The 16,575-nt window shown below is 39.4% G+C and overlaps 1 protein-coding gene across 1 annotated transcript in view; it reads left to right on the top strand.

Moving 5' to 3' along the window:
- The first annotated feature begins 10,416 nt into the window (after window positions 1–10,416).
- Window positions 10,417–16,575, top strand: part of LOC149790361 (uncharacterized) — a 161,582-nt gene continuing 155,423 nt past the window's right edge. The window contains exon 1 of the mRNA XM_089973207.1: window positions 10,417–10,461. The gene's annotated coding sequence lies outside the window, so the exon portion shown is untranslated. The remainder of the gene's footprint in view (window positions 10,462–16,575) is intronic.

Genomic DNA, 16,575 nt, shown 5'->3' with positions numbered 1-16,575 from the left:
CAAACTGATACGACGTCAAGACAATCAGTGGCGACGCGTTCCAGTATAACAAAGGCCTGTGACCGAGTAGGGTATCAGTGTTTTTTTGGTGCTCCTGAAGATTCAAAGATGTCACCCTCCAGAAAACCCCAAGGAAAGAAAAGGAAAGGACTGCCACCACGTTTAGCCAAACATGGGGACATGTTATCTGTCCTGTCCAAAGCTTCTCCACCCCTACGAAAAAGACTCATTCAAACGGCCTCCAAAGAGGTCATCGATACCGTGTGCGAATGTTGTCTGAACGTTTTGAAAGGCACGATCCCTTTGTCCAAACACCAGAAACAATGCTTAGGCAAACATCGTCACGTTCTTCGGAAAATGGTTCAAAAGAAAATTCCCATTCGTCAAAAAAAGAAGATGTTGGTCCAACGTGGAGGCATCTTGCCTCTCTTGTTAGGCCCCATACTGAAAGGAGTCTTGGGAACCATGTTGGGAGGACTGGTGGGAGCAAGATAAAAAGGCCTTCGGAAGTCCCAAGATCTCAGAATCGACCCCTGACAACCCCATGGAACGACGAAAATTAGCTTCAGTGCCTTACAAACGATGGATGGAATACCATCGGTGGCAAGAACAACGCACCCCGCATTTACCTCCCAATCCCAATTTGAGCGAAATGTCCCAGTTACAACACGAATTGCAGTCCTTGATGGATCGCCAAGATTTGTCCGAAACAGAAAAATCGCAAAAGTACGGTCAACTCTTGCAACGACTGCAACTCTTTCACCAGAAAGCTTTAGACGAAACAGCTCTACCCACTCTAAAAGATTTTAAGACCTTGATGAAAAGTCCAGCACCATCACCAGTACCAGTACCAGTACCACCAGTACCAGTGAACAAGACAGAAAAAGGAAAAGGAGAAGAAGAAGGAGGGTTTCAAACTCCACCAGAAAAAGTACGCAAGTTAACAACACCACCTACCTCCAGAATTGGATGGATTAAAAAGATGATGGCCACCCCTTCTTCATCACAAGAGAAAAAGAAAGTGAAGACAGAAGTGAAGACAGAAGTGAAACAAGAACCGATATCCCCCGCTCAAACATCCTCCTCTTCAACACCTATTGCCGGCCGCACACGCAAAGCATTGCAATCCAAGAAAGTACCCCAAGAGAAAAAGAGTAGCATCCTCCAAGAGTGGGTGTCTTATTAACACACCAACCAACACAAAAAAAAAAATGGAAAAAGTCTTAGCCAGCATTTACTACGATCCCTCCCATCCTGCAGGTTACGCAGGAGTTCAAAAATTGTATCGTGCTGCCAAAACTCGACTGAAAAGTCTCCGTTTACCTCAAGTGCAACGATGGTTACAAGAACAAGCTACCTACACTTTACACAAACCCATTCGACGCAAGTTTGCCAGAAGTCGCACCCGAGTGGAAGGCATCGATCATCAATGGCAAGCCGATTTAGCCGATGTCTCTCATTTGGCCAGCTACAATCGTGGCTACAAATATTTGTTTTGTGTCATCGACGTCTTTTCCAAATTTGTCTGGGTCGTGCCCTTGACTTCCAAATCGAGCAGCGAGTTAGTGCGAGCCCTGCAACGGGTGTTGAAACAAAGCGGTCGTCACCCTCTTCGATGGCAAACGGACAAAGGTACCGAATTTCTGAACCAAGCTTTCCAAAAATAATTAAAGAAACGTGACATTCATTTTTTTACCACCGAGAATCCCGAAACCAAAGCCAGCATCGTGGAACCTTTTCAACGCACTTTGAAAGAACGCATGTGGAAATACTTTACGCATCACCACACTCTGAAGTACATCGACATCTTACCGCACCTGGTGCAAGCGTACAACCAATCTTACCATCGAAGCATCGGACGTGCCCCGCAAGACGTGACTCCCGACAACGAAGTGTTGGTGTTTGAGCGTCTGTTTGGTACGTCCCCGACGAGGGCTGTCCCCAAGAAAAGTGGAGTGTTGGCCGTAGGAGATTGGGTGCGCATTGGCAAAACCAAACGCACTTTCGACAAAGGTTACTTACCTAACTGGACGACCGAATTGTTTCGCGTCACTGGACGAGTGCATGGCCGTCATCCTGCCGTCTATAAATTGGAAGACATGAACGGAGAAGTGCTCAAAGGAACGTTTTATTTGCCCGAGTTACAACGTGTCACCAAAAAAGAAGACGACGTGTACGACATCGAAAGCATTCTCGAACGCAGAACCCGTAAAGTGGGCAAACGACGTGTCAAAGAAGTCAAAGTACGTTGGAAAGGATATCCACCCAGTTTTGATTCTTGGATCGACGCTTCGCAAGTCATCGACTATAAAAAGAAGTGACCATCATGCCCTTTCACACAGCAGACGCAGCTACGTCGACCACTCCTCCTTCACCTAGTTCTTCTGTGCAAGATTTACAAAAACAACCCTTGTGGGTGTGGCGTGGAGAACGTGTGCCTAAAACGCAAATCGTCTTTTTCTGCCAAATCTTCGTGGTGTATTGTGTCATCGGGGCAGCCATCGCCAATTTGAGTTTGCAACAAGGAGACAAACAATTGTGGACCATTTTATTGAGCAGTTGCATCGGTTACCTGCTTCCTAATCCCTCCCTGAAATTCACCTGGAACGGGAACCCCGGGAACCTTGTGTCCAGTGCCAGTGCCAGTCACCACTTCAATCACAACCAGAACCCCATTTTAGACGGAGACACGCCTCTGACGTCCAGTAACCCCTCGGACAGCCACAGAACTCTGGAATTATGAGTCACCAAAACCAATTTTACTTAACTTTACCCAGTGACAGTTCCATGGAGGTGTTTCCCAAGAACACGTTGTGCTGTTACACGGCCAAATTACCTCAGACCATCCAGTTAGATCACGAAGCCCATTGGGAAGTGGCTTTAGTAGAAATGATTCACCCGACCCAAGTCCTCAATGTCCTTCCCAATCAAAATTTTTTTGATGTGGAAGTTCATGACGAGCAAATGCAACAGTGGATGGATAGCAATGTCAAATATGACAAGAAAACCCGTACACAAAATCAAAAGTACACCACCTATCACTTGTTCATTCCCCCAGGCTATTATTTTAGTGGTCAACATTTGGTCAGCACCATAGCCTCCAGGTTTAATGTCGTGTTTCTGAAAGCTTTGGAGCATGTCAACAAAAGTGTCACCATGGAGTACCACAAAGCAGCTCGTCGCTTCTTGATGAAATTTGAACGAAGTAAAATCGTGTCCATTTTATTTTGTCCTGAATTGTTTGACATGTTGGGCGGAGACATGGACATGAGAAAGGCCATGCTCAAGAAAAACGAATTACCCATCGTTTACGACAACGAGTCTTTTAGCAAGTTATTTCGTGCCCCGGTAGAACTGAACCAAGGACTGAATTTGATGTTCGTCTATTCCGATGTGGTGGAGTACAACGTGGTGGGACACACCTCCGTACCTTACTGCGTGTCATTCCTTTCAAAGTAGATTCTGCCACGGGCGCTGACAAGGAAGGTGGAAACACTTACCACGTTCACCGCGAATTTGTCCATCCTCACTATTTGCCTGTCAGCAAGTCATATTTGGACACGGTCAACATTGCTATAAAAGGAGATCTGGGACAAAATATTCCATTCACCAAAGGAAAAGTCACGGTGAAACTCCATTTTCGAAAACGGTTCTCTCACGACTCGTAAGTAAGTCATGTATCCAGTGTACCGAGGGGTTGCTCGACAGCGAGGACACGGCTTAGGAGACATGTTAAAATCGGCCTTTCGTTCGGTGGCCCCAGTGTTGAAACCGATGGTGACACACGGATTGCACGCCTTGAAAGATGCGGCACTGACGCAAGGCAAAGAATTTCTCCAAAATGTCATCATCGACAAACAAAAACCTAAAGAAGCCTTCATGAGGGCAGGCAAAAATGTCTTGCTGCAAACGGGCAAAGACATTTTAGGCCAACGAGAGACACCTATAAATGCCCTGCACGCTACCGAGTCAGGCATTCAGCAAGGACAAGGCAGAAAGAGACGACGAAGAAAACACCCTTTCACCAGACTTCAAGCGAGAAAGGCCAAGAAAAGAAGAACCGTTCGAGACTTAGACGTTTTCGATTATTGAGAAAAGAGACCAAAAAAATGATGCACCGAGAATCTTGCGCTTGTTCCAAGACGGAACTGGACCTGTTTGCCATGCCCCCCACGATGATGACGATGCAAGAATCCCAATGGGTGGAATTTCACCCCGTCTCCTCACTGACCGATTCCGCTCCCATCGAGTTTGAAATCAAAGGACAGCCCGAAGATTACATCGATCTGAATAGCAGTTACTTGTAACTGAAAGTCAAAATTCTAGATAAGACTGGAGGTCCTATAGACGATGAAGCAGTAGCTCCCGTCAACAATTTCATGCATTCCTTGTTCAGTGGAGTGGACTTGTACTTGAATAACAAACTGGTCAGTAGCAGCATGGATACTTACCCTTATCGTGCCTACCTGGAAAATCTCTTGACGTACGGAATAGATGCCAAGAACACTCATCTCAATGCCTGTGTGGTATGGGAAGCTGACGAACCTACCAAGTTTGAAATATTGGAAACTGATGAAAAGAAAGACAACAATGATGGATTTGTAGAACGAAGAAAGAGAATCACGGGAGTCGACACAAGTTTAGAACTGATGGATCGTTTGCATTTGGACATGTGGTTGCAAGAAAAGTATTTGCTGAACGGGGTGGATGTCCGCCTGAGACTGAATCGTAGCAGTGCCGCTTTCCATTTGATGGCTGATAGTGACGGTTACAAAACCAAAATCCAAGAAGCCAGACTCTACGTACGCCGTGTGGAAGTGTTACCTAAAGTGGGAAACGACATCAGTCAGACGTTGAGCAGAACGACCGCCAAGTATCCCATACGACGCGTGGAAGTGAAAACCTTCACCATTCCCAAGGGACAGCGATCCATGATCGAAGATCATCTGTTCCAAGGACAGTTACCCAAACGTTTGATCGTTGGTATCGTCGAGAATACAGCCTTCAACGGAGCTGCCGAAAAAAATCCTTTCTACTTTCAACACTTTGGCGTGTCCAAAATCGAAGTCAGTCGCGATGGCAAGACCTTGTGTACCCGACCTTTCGAACCTGACTTTACCAAGAAGAATTACTTGAGATCGTACTTGTCCCTGTACGAAGCCACCGGACAGTTAGGAACCAATACCAGTCACGGTATTACGTACGAGGATTATGCAGGAGGCTACGCTTTGTGGGCTTTCGATTTCACTCCGGACCAAGGCAGCGACGAGGGACATTTCCACCCTATAAAATCCAGCCAGATTCGTGTGGAAATTCAGTTTAAAGACCGAGACCCTGATGAAACGGTGAACGTCATCCTGTATGCAGAATTCGATAATACGATAGAAATCAACAGTTTGAGAGAAGTTATTCTAGATTACTAGAAACCATGGAAGACTGTTGTCCCTCTTTACCTAGTGGAGAAACTTTGGACATGAAATGTTGGATTATTGTTAAAAATGTTAGAGTTTTTGTTTAGTGTTAAGTGATTTTTGAATAAAAATGTTGTGTTTTGAAAAAAAAAAGCCTTTGTCTTTTGTTTAGCTATAAGAATGTTCATTTCTTACTATCACTGAACGTTGCGGCTCGAAAACCGTGTGGGGGATGTTTTCCTTCACGTCCGCGCTTTGACTTTAAGAACCGGGGTTGTTTCCAGTCTAACCATCCATTGTCGACTCATCCTCCTAAGAAGATGTGTTCCAAACTAGCTAAACTCAACGAAGCCTACGTGAATTTGCATAGGGTCAGAAACAGTCTGATACCGAAGCCAGAAGAAATAGAGAATGTGAGAATGTTAAAAATCACTGAAGACCTGATAGAAGAGCTCTTCAGAGAAGAAATGAACAGGGAGAAAGAAGAATGGACGGAGAAGTACAGACTTCAGAGACAGCAGCAACAGCAGCAACAACAACAACAGCAGCAGCAACCTGAAGCTGACAGAGGCTTTGTCGATTGTCGTATCGACACCAAAGAGTTCTTCTTCTCTTTTCGAAGAAGCAGACCTATCGCCAGAAAGTCTATCCTCAGAGGACATCGCATTCTTAGAAACTAAAAAACGATTGCCATAGCAAACAAAAAAAACAGCCCTTTTCAGGGCTACCCAATACTCTAGAAAAGAAATAACGATCGATTTGCCAATGTGTGTAGGTAGAGTAGTGTGAATATAAACACTAACTCTTTTTCAAAAAAATGTGAGGGTATGTGTTTGTGTATAGGATTGTGTGTTTGTGTGTTTGGAAGTGATCAAGTAGGTTGGTGTGGATAGTAGATTAAAATCATGTCTTTTTTGGTGTTTGAGGTGTAGATTTGGGGTTAGATTGGATTGCTTTGCGTATGTAAATAGTCTATTGAAGTGATTTATAAAAAATTTTACAATAGTGATGGGTAGCATAAAAAAGTGAGTGAGTGTTTCTTTTAGGTCCGCGCGTTGTTGTTTTTTGGTCATGATCTAGGTAAGATGAATTTTATGTTTTTAGGGGATGTTTTCCTTCACGTCCGCGCTTTCAGTATAAATTAAAAACTAATCGTCAGTTGGGCCCATCGTCGACCTGTTAACAGCAAGACAATGAATACAAGGATTGTGAAGCTGCTACAACTCCAGATGCACCTGGAATATGCCAGGCGTATAGTAAACGAACTATCAGCGGAGGCTATCGTAGAAGAAGCAAGAATAAAGAAGGAAGAGGAGGGGAGAAGAGAGAGGGAAGAAGAGGAAAAGAAAATAGGAGAGAGGATGTCATACAATATTCCCGAGACAGAGGATTGGGGTGCTGAAGCGAATCATCCCGCCTCTGCACTCTCAAGACAAAAAGTAAAAAGAGACTGGAGTCAAAGATGTGTGTGTGGCGCCAGGCCTGGAAGGTGCCACCATTAGATAGGTGCATCTGGAGTTCAAAAAACAGCCCTTTTAAGGGCTACCCAATACTCTAGAAAAGAAATAACTATTAATTTGCCAATGTGTGTAGGTAGAGTAGTGTGAATATAAACACTAACTCTTTTTGAAAAAAATGTGAGGGTATGTGTTTGTGTGTTTGTGTTTGTAAGAGCTCAGGTATGTTTGTGTGAATAGTAGATTATGGGTTTGTTTATTGTTTCTTAGCGTATGTGGAGAGTATAGTTTTGGTTTTATTATATGAAATGAGAAAGTAGGGGATGTTTTCCTTCACGTCCGCGCGTTGTTTGGTCATGATCTAGGTAAGATCAATTTTATGTTTTTTAGGGGATGTTTTCCATCACGTCCGCGCTTTTCGTATAAGAACCCACAGTATTCGTCGTTCAAGCCATTCTACGGAATAAGATACAAGATGGAAGTGTCGGCGTTGTTTAATGACTTAAGAAATGTTTACTTTTGGATGATGGATGGAGAGTATACTATTGAAAGGATAGAAAGAGAATGGAGGTTGAGAAAAAGTCTTGACTATGTCAATGAACTACAATTAGCGAGGAAGATGATAGAGGAGATGATAGAGGAAGAAGTTAAGAGATTGAGAGGATTGATTCAACCAGAGTATGTAAGAGTAGGGACTATAAAAGAGTCTATGGACAAGGTAAAAGCAGTGAGATGCTATTTAGAAGAGCTAGAGAAATGGTCAGAGTGGAAGTTCGTGAAAAGGGGCATTGAACAACTAAAGAAAGCGGAATAAAAGATGAAAAAGATAATAGAGGAAGAAGTGCAGAAAATTAAGGACAGGTGGGCAAAAGATAGAAAAGAACAAGAGAATAGAAAGAAAAAGAAGAGTATGAGAGACTGAACAATAACTGGATAAAAATCCAACAGAAGTTCCGAGCCATGGGGCACCCGGACTGGATACCGGAAAATGAAAAGAAGAAGAAAAAAGGAATTTGGGGAAAGATTAGGGGCTGCATGAGTAAATGGAGGAAATAGAAGAAAGCCAAAGGTCCTTTTCAGGGCCAGCCATATTTCTTGAAAAGAGATAGCCTTTCAATTGCCTACCCCTTTTTTTAAATTTAAATTTAAATTTAAATTTAAGAAATTTAAAAAAAAAAAAAAAAAATCCCAAAAGCCCAAACTCTATTCCCATGTTAATTTCCCCTTGTCGCTAGACAGACCCACACTATAGTTCCATGTTAAATTCCCCTTGTACGTAGATTTACCCACGATTTTTCTCCATGTTAAATTTCCATTGAGGCTAGAGTGTCCCAGGGGTCTCTGTAATGCTAATTCCCATTGAGGCTAGGGTATCCCCATTTACTACTATTGTCATATAAATATTTTCCCGCTGCTTTTCTACTTCATTTTTAAACATCACAAAAGTCACATCATTATAGGAAACTCTTAGTTTATTAAATTTTATACGAAATATCCAGTTTTCCCAATGCGATCGACTTACGGGTTTTTCAAGATATTCAGGTTTTAAATACATTGTTTTGCTATCAAAATCTACGATTGCAAATAAAGCTAGTTCACTGAAATTCGATGATTTGTCTATACGTTTCAAACCAATATTGTTAAATTTTTCAATAATTCAGCTTGTTTTTTCTGTAACTTTTTCTTCTCCACCTTCAGCACCACCTACATCAGCAGGAGGAGGCTTATCAGCAACTATATAAGTTGGAATAGTTTCCAAAATCTCTCTCGTTTCTTCAGTTCTTTTTGCTGCTTTTTTTTTAGTTTGCTTAGCAGTCTGTTCTAACGTTGGACGAAGACCTTCAGTTGCTTCTGCAGCTCTTTCAGTAACTTTTGCAATTGGTTTAAATAAATATTTTTGTACCTTCTGCATATTCAACTTGAGAATCTTAACGTTCTTGAAGTTTTTGTCTAAGAGAATCACGAACAGGCCAAAACTGTTTGATCGCTTCTAATCTTTCTCTAGCTGTGTAAGATTTAGCACCACGTGCCATATTATTGATATATAATAATGATATAATTATAGCAGCAGAGGATGCGCGACCTCAAATAAGTGTCCCGACGGGTAGAAAAACGACAGTTTGCCGTTATTGACTTTTCGTTTTCGTAGTAAGCCTTAGTTTTCAAAAACAGAACTTCCAGCAGTGATATCTTCACCCGCCTTTTCTTCGTTTTTCGTAGAAAGCCCTAGTTTCCAAAAAATGGACCTTCCAGCAAGTGGTCTGTTCGCCTCCTCTGCTGCTCGCAATTTACGCCACTATCCTACGGCGCCATTTACCCTTGATACGCCACTGCATTTCCCATTAAACCTAAAGACCATTTAACATAAGATTTCCCCTTGTCTCCTATGTGCCTCTCCCCGAATATTAACATACGGGCGTAATGATGGCCCCCAAGAAGCTATACACTGCCACTCGTTTGTTTTGGTTGGATTAGGACGTCACCAAATTTTGCATGTCTAGTCGTACCTCTCCGGAGATGTCGGCGTGACCCAGAGAGACAAAGGCGTTCTATTTATGTCCATGTAGAACTGTGACTTTTGTAATCCTGTTTTGTCATGTATCCTCCATTTGCTTCTTCGTATTTTGGGTATATTTTCACTTTAGGATGCTGGTGGACCCATATATATTTCAGAGTCCTATCATATACACACGTAAATGTGTATTTATCAAACTCTGCAAGTGCCAAACTACATTTTTAATTTCCCTCTGTCAAGCTGGTTCCTAAATGAAAAGTCTCTACATCGTTCTAATCTAGCATTTCTCCCTTTCATCTGGTTTATTGGCTTTGAAGTACCACAACTTTAGCATTTTTCAAGTCCACTTAGTAGTAAGGTTGAAGTAGCATTGTGTATTTTGTAAGGTTATAAGTTTCCTACGCAACCTCCCTGAAACATCAGTTGTGACAAAAATGTACCAATTATGAGCGTGTGTTTATGTTTGTTAATGTAGGAGTCGATACCTTTGTGCGGGTATTAATGTTCAAGTAGCACGATTTTGGATGTGCAAGAATAGGGCGCTAATGAAAGTTCTGGTATTTCAATTGATCAATAACTTTTATTTCATTCCCACGCTAAAAAGTCTTTATTGTTTATTCACTATTTCTTCAGAATCGCCATTAAAGATCCAGATGTCATGCTTTATGTTCACCCTCTCTCTCTCTCTCTCTCTCTCTCTCTCTTGAACGATATCGATTTAACTTGGAGCATTCGTTCGTTTCATCATATAAATAGTTCTAATGCAGATACATGGCGATGCATCCATATTGGATCTTGAGGTCTGAAGCATGTATTATTACGCATATAGGAATTTAGCTGCAACAAAGAATATCAGTGGGTGAAATATACTGATAAAATATCTCCTTAATAATACAAATCTTTTGTTATTTTTTTTTACTTACATATAAAATTTTTAACAATGTACAGATAGTCAACCTTGTCACATAACGGATTGTTTTTAGTGAATGTCAGAGCAATGTAACTGACATTTATTTTTATATAAGGTTCCTATGCCAATATTAGGCAATGTCGAAAAGCTATTTCCGGCCTTTGTTTTGTGAGTTTGATGCATAGATTTTAGAATTACTTTTTGATGCATATAGACAAAATATTGTAAATACTTTCTTTATATTTATTCATTTTATATTCAGTTACAAATAAGTAAGTTGGTGCACTATTAGAGGGACTATAAGTGGGTACTTGGGCAAACAAACCAAGTTTCAATACCCCCCCCCCGCTTCAGTTATTACTATTTGGCGCAAGTGCAAATTCTTGCTACGGTACAATGGATGTTGTCTTTGCTTAGTTTATTTATAAATAACACGTGTACTGTATATTTTAGAATATAACGAACGATGCGAACTGTTGTGGTTTGCCACTATGCTGTGGTCTAGTCCGAATTTCCTGTGGCCTTTCCCACTCCGTTTTTCGGGTTAGACGAAAAACTCAAATCCACCCAAATCTACCCCACTTATACATTTGACACGCGTAATAAACAGTGTATATATTCTTTCGGTAACATATATTGCAAGAAAAGAATTTGTGGATGGTTGCAATTTTCATTGCATAGCAAAACAAGGCGGAAAGCAAAGAAAAGAAAAGGATCCACAGAAAGGCCTAGCACCAAGGAAACAAACCAACTACAGATCACAAGTGCAACAAGCGTGGTAGAGACTACCACTCACACATTGGACTTTGTAGACACAATAGATACTGCCAAAGAGAAGTCAATATACATCAGTGCAGACCCATGGTCTCCTGAGACTGGCAGATGCCTACTAGCATAACAAATAGTTTTGTTGTTTTTTAAACATGTTCATGTGAATCCAGGAGACCTCAGTAAGACACATAAGCACTTAGTTACACATTTTCATGGTGACATCCTCATTACCTTAAAGACATTTAGTTTAGTGATTTATGGATAACAAATGACAATGTTATATTCCCTCACACACTTCTTAACATGCTTTCAGTCAGATGACACTATGTCATAAAAATTGTGTATTACTTCACCCATTTTGATACACATAAGAGAGGTCTATTTCTTTCTGTGACACCATTGTACTGTGTTACCATTGTACTAGCACACCATTGTACTGTGACACCATTGTACTGTGACACCATTGTACATATGCTCTGGTGAAAATAATGAAATGTAACTTGGCAATCCTTAAGCTTTTCTTGTATTTATCATAATCTTCATTTTTTTAAAAAGATTTTGTCGCACAAGCTAAATCAGTCGAAAAGGAAAAAATATCATTTCTAAACTTAATGAGCACATTGTACTAATGAGAAAAATTAGCTTTAGCATGTGACTTTTTGTTAGTACTTAATTGGTGTTATGAATATGTAGAACCTAGGTCGATTAAATGAACTTTTTTTTATATAACTTTTGCATTTTTCAGAGATAGAGGATAGAGATTGTCATTCTTAACATTTAAAAAAAAATGGTAAAAGTTTAATATCAAGATTCTCTTAAAGACTGAAAATGTTACTTTTAAAGTAAAATTTCTTATTTATAGAAAATCCTACTTCTATATTTTAAATAAGCAAAAATGTAGAGGCCTCTGATTTAATTATGAAATGTTTCATAAAATTATGTTTAATGTAAATTTTCCTAAATTCTAATAAGAATGAACCACCTCAGAACATAAGTAATGACAGATCCAGAAGAAAACTTCCCCCAGTGTTGTTTGTACAGGTTTGAATGTTTGTACTTAAATAAATGTCCTGTGCATGTGGGTTCTACAAACCTTTATTGTGTTTTCTCATTTCTGTCTTTGATGCCATAACAGTCTGATGCATCAGTGGCATGTTACATCATAGCACAGTGTAATTAAAATTTGCCCTTTTCCATAAGGGGTGCAACCCAAGTGTGCCAGGTGTTTAAGTTAATTTTTCAATATTTTCCTGTTATTACAGTGTGACCTCGCTATAGCATGCTTCATTATAACATGAATTCAGATATAACACGGTTGTGGCATGGATCCCAAAATTTCATATACATGTATTTTTCTTGTACACAAAAAAAAATATTTCTTAAAAGTACGAAAACAACGTAAAAGGTTTATTATCATTTTGGGGAAGAGATCACATATGAATAATACAAGATGATCATGGCGTGGCTCCTGAAATTTTGTATGTATTTTTCTTGCACACGAAAAAGTAGCTTTTTCTTCTTAAAAGTACGAAAATAAAGTGTACAAAGTTTATTCTGGGATTGCATAGGGCTTCGTCAATATCGCTTACTTGGATATTTTTTTTCCTTATTGGTGGCAAAATGTACCATTTGGCAATTTTTTTTGTATTGGCGACATTGTTGGCTGTTTAAACTTGTATATACAACCATTGGTTTGGAGTATAGAAATTCAGAGGCCCCATGAAAGGAAGCTGCAAACTGGATATAAAATGCACTGAAATTTATCTATTGTTACGTAAACAAATTCTTTGTCCATGTTGACAAACCATCTAAACAGTGCATTGTTATATCATAATTTGCCTATCTTGACATCTAGAATGATTACTTATGTTGTGAGATATCCGCTTTTATGTTGTTGACATTTCTGATAACAGAGATCAACTGGACGAGGCATTATCTCATAATCTATCTTTCGTCTGATTTTTGGCCGCTTTCTAGTAATTAATATATTTACATAGACTGACATTTGAATGTGGATGGTAAGTGAAATTTCTCTTCTTTTCACTCAGAATTAAATCCTTCAGAACACTCACATTTTCTGTAATAATCCCTGTCATCAGACCATAACACCTGTGTCTCTATCATCCATTGACCCTTCGTTAAATTTCTGATGCACACATAGAAGGCAGCATCACGCAAATGTAAAAAAAACATCTTATTGGTTTATTCAATAGGTAGGGAGGAACAGTAACTAGAATAGACCAAATGATGGTCATTTCCTTTTTAAAAATATACCCAGATAAAATAGTTTGCTGAAATTTCAAAGAAACCATTATCTTTTGAAGCACAGATTGTTATGAAAACGTGCTCAGCAAATGGGGAAAAAATCAGTCTCAGTCACGCAATACAATTATTTGATGTTGCCACCACAATAAGAAATAAGCATTTGTTTGGTTCTCCAAAGCTGTTCTTTAGCGGTGACTTCAATAACACATGCACCCTTCATCAAAGAAAGTCAACTACAATCTTCAATAAAAACAAAGAACTTTTCTCGAAAGGAAGTCAGTACCAAACTTAAAGTAATTGAATCTGATGGATGTTTGCATTTTCCAACGTGACTGGAACATGTTAACTGTGCTGTGAAAGTTTCCTTTTTGCAGGAAAAAGTTAATGCTTACAAACACTACCAACAGCGGCTGAAAACGCAAACTAACTTTTACCCACCTGGGATGTACTGAAAAGTAAATGTGCTTTGTCATTCGTTGTGTGGCTGTGCTATGTTTTTCTACTGAATTCAGACCAATATGACCTGTGACAAAATTATTGAATATTTTAAATCTGGGTGTGTGCATATTTTCGATGGAATCACTTGTATTGTGGATTCAATGTATACGATGAGATTCGCTGGTGCGTACATGGTGTTGATACTCTATTCATGCTATACATTAGACATGCATATATAAACAGTATTCATGTATATGTACCAATTCGTGGTTCTCTAAATAAAGTAAGCTCTTATATATGCCTTCTCTGTTTTTACTACAGGTGTATTTCTCATTTAGTATGCATAGATTTAAGATGGTAACTGTGCCAATGAAGCATGAATTTAACGCCCACATTTATTAGCTACACCCCACCCCCACCCCAACCCCGCAATTTATTTTGGGTACATGCATCATTTTCTTCAGCCAACTGACCTGGTTGCTTATAACACAGTTCAGTCTGTAACACTGTCGGGTTCTTTGGCTCCCAACTACCATGTTATAGCGGGATCATGCGGTATTGATTAGTTCTGGGAATTTAGACTGCTTCCAGTTAACTGCTGATTAGAGTTTGTGGTCTATTGATTCACTATTGTATGTCCATAGATTAATTATTGTAGAATCCCATAATAGCACATCAATGTAATTTTTAATTTTGTTTTGGCTGTCTCATATCTTTCCCAATAAGTTGTGAAATGACTGTTATTAGGAAAATAATTGTCTTAATTTTGAACACCAGATATCAAATTCAACATTGTAAGTGGCAAATACAAACACTGAATCTTCATTGAAAATAATATGTGTAATCTTTTTTCTGTCTCTAAGTGAGGTCCCATTTACTCCAAGTGTCTCATAATATTGTCCTTTATGTACATTGCTTTCAGACCCAGTCCCAGGGATGGTGACTTAAAAAAAAATCACAAGCCCTGATTCAAATTTAACAAGCCCTGATTCCAATTCCGTTTGCCCAAAACGGTCCATATATTTTTTAATTATTTGTTATGGTGTTATAATAACTGTACTTTAGAAACGAAATAAATAAAATCATATTCCACTGACTTTCGTGTTTATTTAGATCTCATAATATTTCACATAAAGCAATATTTTCTCCAGATCCTAATGTCAACCATTGTCCATTTACTCTTCCAATGTCCACCTTACTCAGTGGACAGCAGTATTGAAGTCTATTAGCATCTGAATATGTATTGCTTTATACAGTTTCTGTTCTTCATATTTCCTGCTTAATATGTTGCATTACATACTCAAATGTTTCTGCTGAAATCATTTTTGGGTTGGTCTTTCCTGTTTATCTCATCTATGCCTAAGGACGAACAATTTTTAATCAAAGACTTAGAAGCCCTCATGGACCTCCTTTGATCCCTGTATTACTTATAAAACCAAAACAAAATCCTGCATTGGGCCTAAACTCTCTAGATTGCAAAGTTAACTACATGTAATCAATTAACCACTTGTTTTGTAAACATGCCAGCCTTGATCCGATGACTCAGCCATACACCACTATTGGGGAAAAAGTTAAGTCCCCGAGTAAAATGGTTCTGGCTGGTTTCTGTAAGGTGTGTATAGAACACGTAAAAATATCAGGATTTTCTTTCTTTTTTCAGTTGTTTTTTAGTGAGATAATTTTCAAAAGTGGTTGATTTCAATAGTAAAATTGAATATGTAGTAGACGTCCTTAAAAATGGCATTTTTGTCCTACTGGTGGTAGATTGACATGTATGTTAAATTCAGTTAAGCACTGATTATAGGTAACCTGTATAATCTGTTCCCAATTCATAGGTCATATACTTTGCTTTGTACACGAAGTTTACAGTTTATGATAGATGTATGATAAGTACATGATCTTCATAAGGGTAAGGGGCATACATGGGGTTAAATATTAATAATTTACTGCTAGTAGTCTTTAGAAGTATTAAAAATTAAAAATTCAGCATTTCATCAGTGTGTTCAAAAGTTTTTTCATATAAATTTTTAATTATTTTTGTTGACAATCCCAACAGGCACTTGCTTAAAATACAAGAGGGGTCCGACCTGAAATTAGAGGGCTCTCAGAATTTTTAGCACTGATGTATTTTAAACGATGAATATAAAATGTTGGAATTTTGACTTCAGCACATTTGTTATGCTTAGTTCTTCATCACTGCTGACAGTGACTTCCCTTTCCAATCGTATCACTGACAGAAGAAAAACTTGTATACGTGTATCCTCCAATAACAATAAGTATCATACAAGGTCCCATCATAAAGGGGGATCTCACATGCATACACACACACACACACACACACCTCTCTAAAAATTCTCAATATTATTTACAGTATGTTTAAATTACAAGAAATAATTGGTCATGTTGAACATCTTTGAATTTTCTCCATCCGTCAGTGAGTAACAGGGTCCCAGAGTGGCCGAGTGTTCTAAAGCGCTCTCTGTTACGGATCACTGCTAACTCACCTCTATCTGCGTGGGTTCGAGTCTAGGATTCGGCCAATGTGGGTATGTGACAAAGCTTGCCAGTAGCTTCTCGTGGGTCAGTGGTTCTTCCCGGGGTTTTCCCGGGTTCTTCCTCCACCAAAATACTGGCCGCCATGCATAGCCTATCTTGTGCTGAAAAATGGCGTTAAACCCAACAACAACAACGAGTAACAACTGATTTACTAATGTCTTGAAGATTTTCCATGGACCTGAGATTATTGAGCAATCACTGAACCTTAATTCATCCAGTAAGTTACCACTATCCAGTGTGTATAACCAGACA

The sequence above is a fragment of the Sinohyriopsis cumingii genome, chromosome 10, assembly GCF_028554795.1.
Source record: "Sinohyriopsis cumingii isolate HCF-2022 chromosome 10, ASM2855479v2, whole genome shotgun sequence".
Classification (NCBI taxonomy): Eukaryota; Metazoa; Mollusca; class Bivalvia; order Unionida; family Unionidae; genus Sinohyriopsis; species Sinohyriopsis cumingii.
This window is presented reverse-complemented; position numbering and strand designations above follow the sequence as displayed.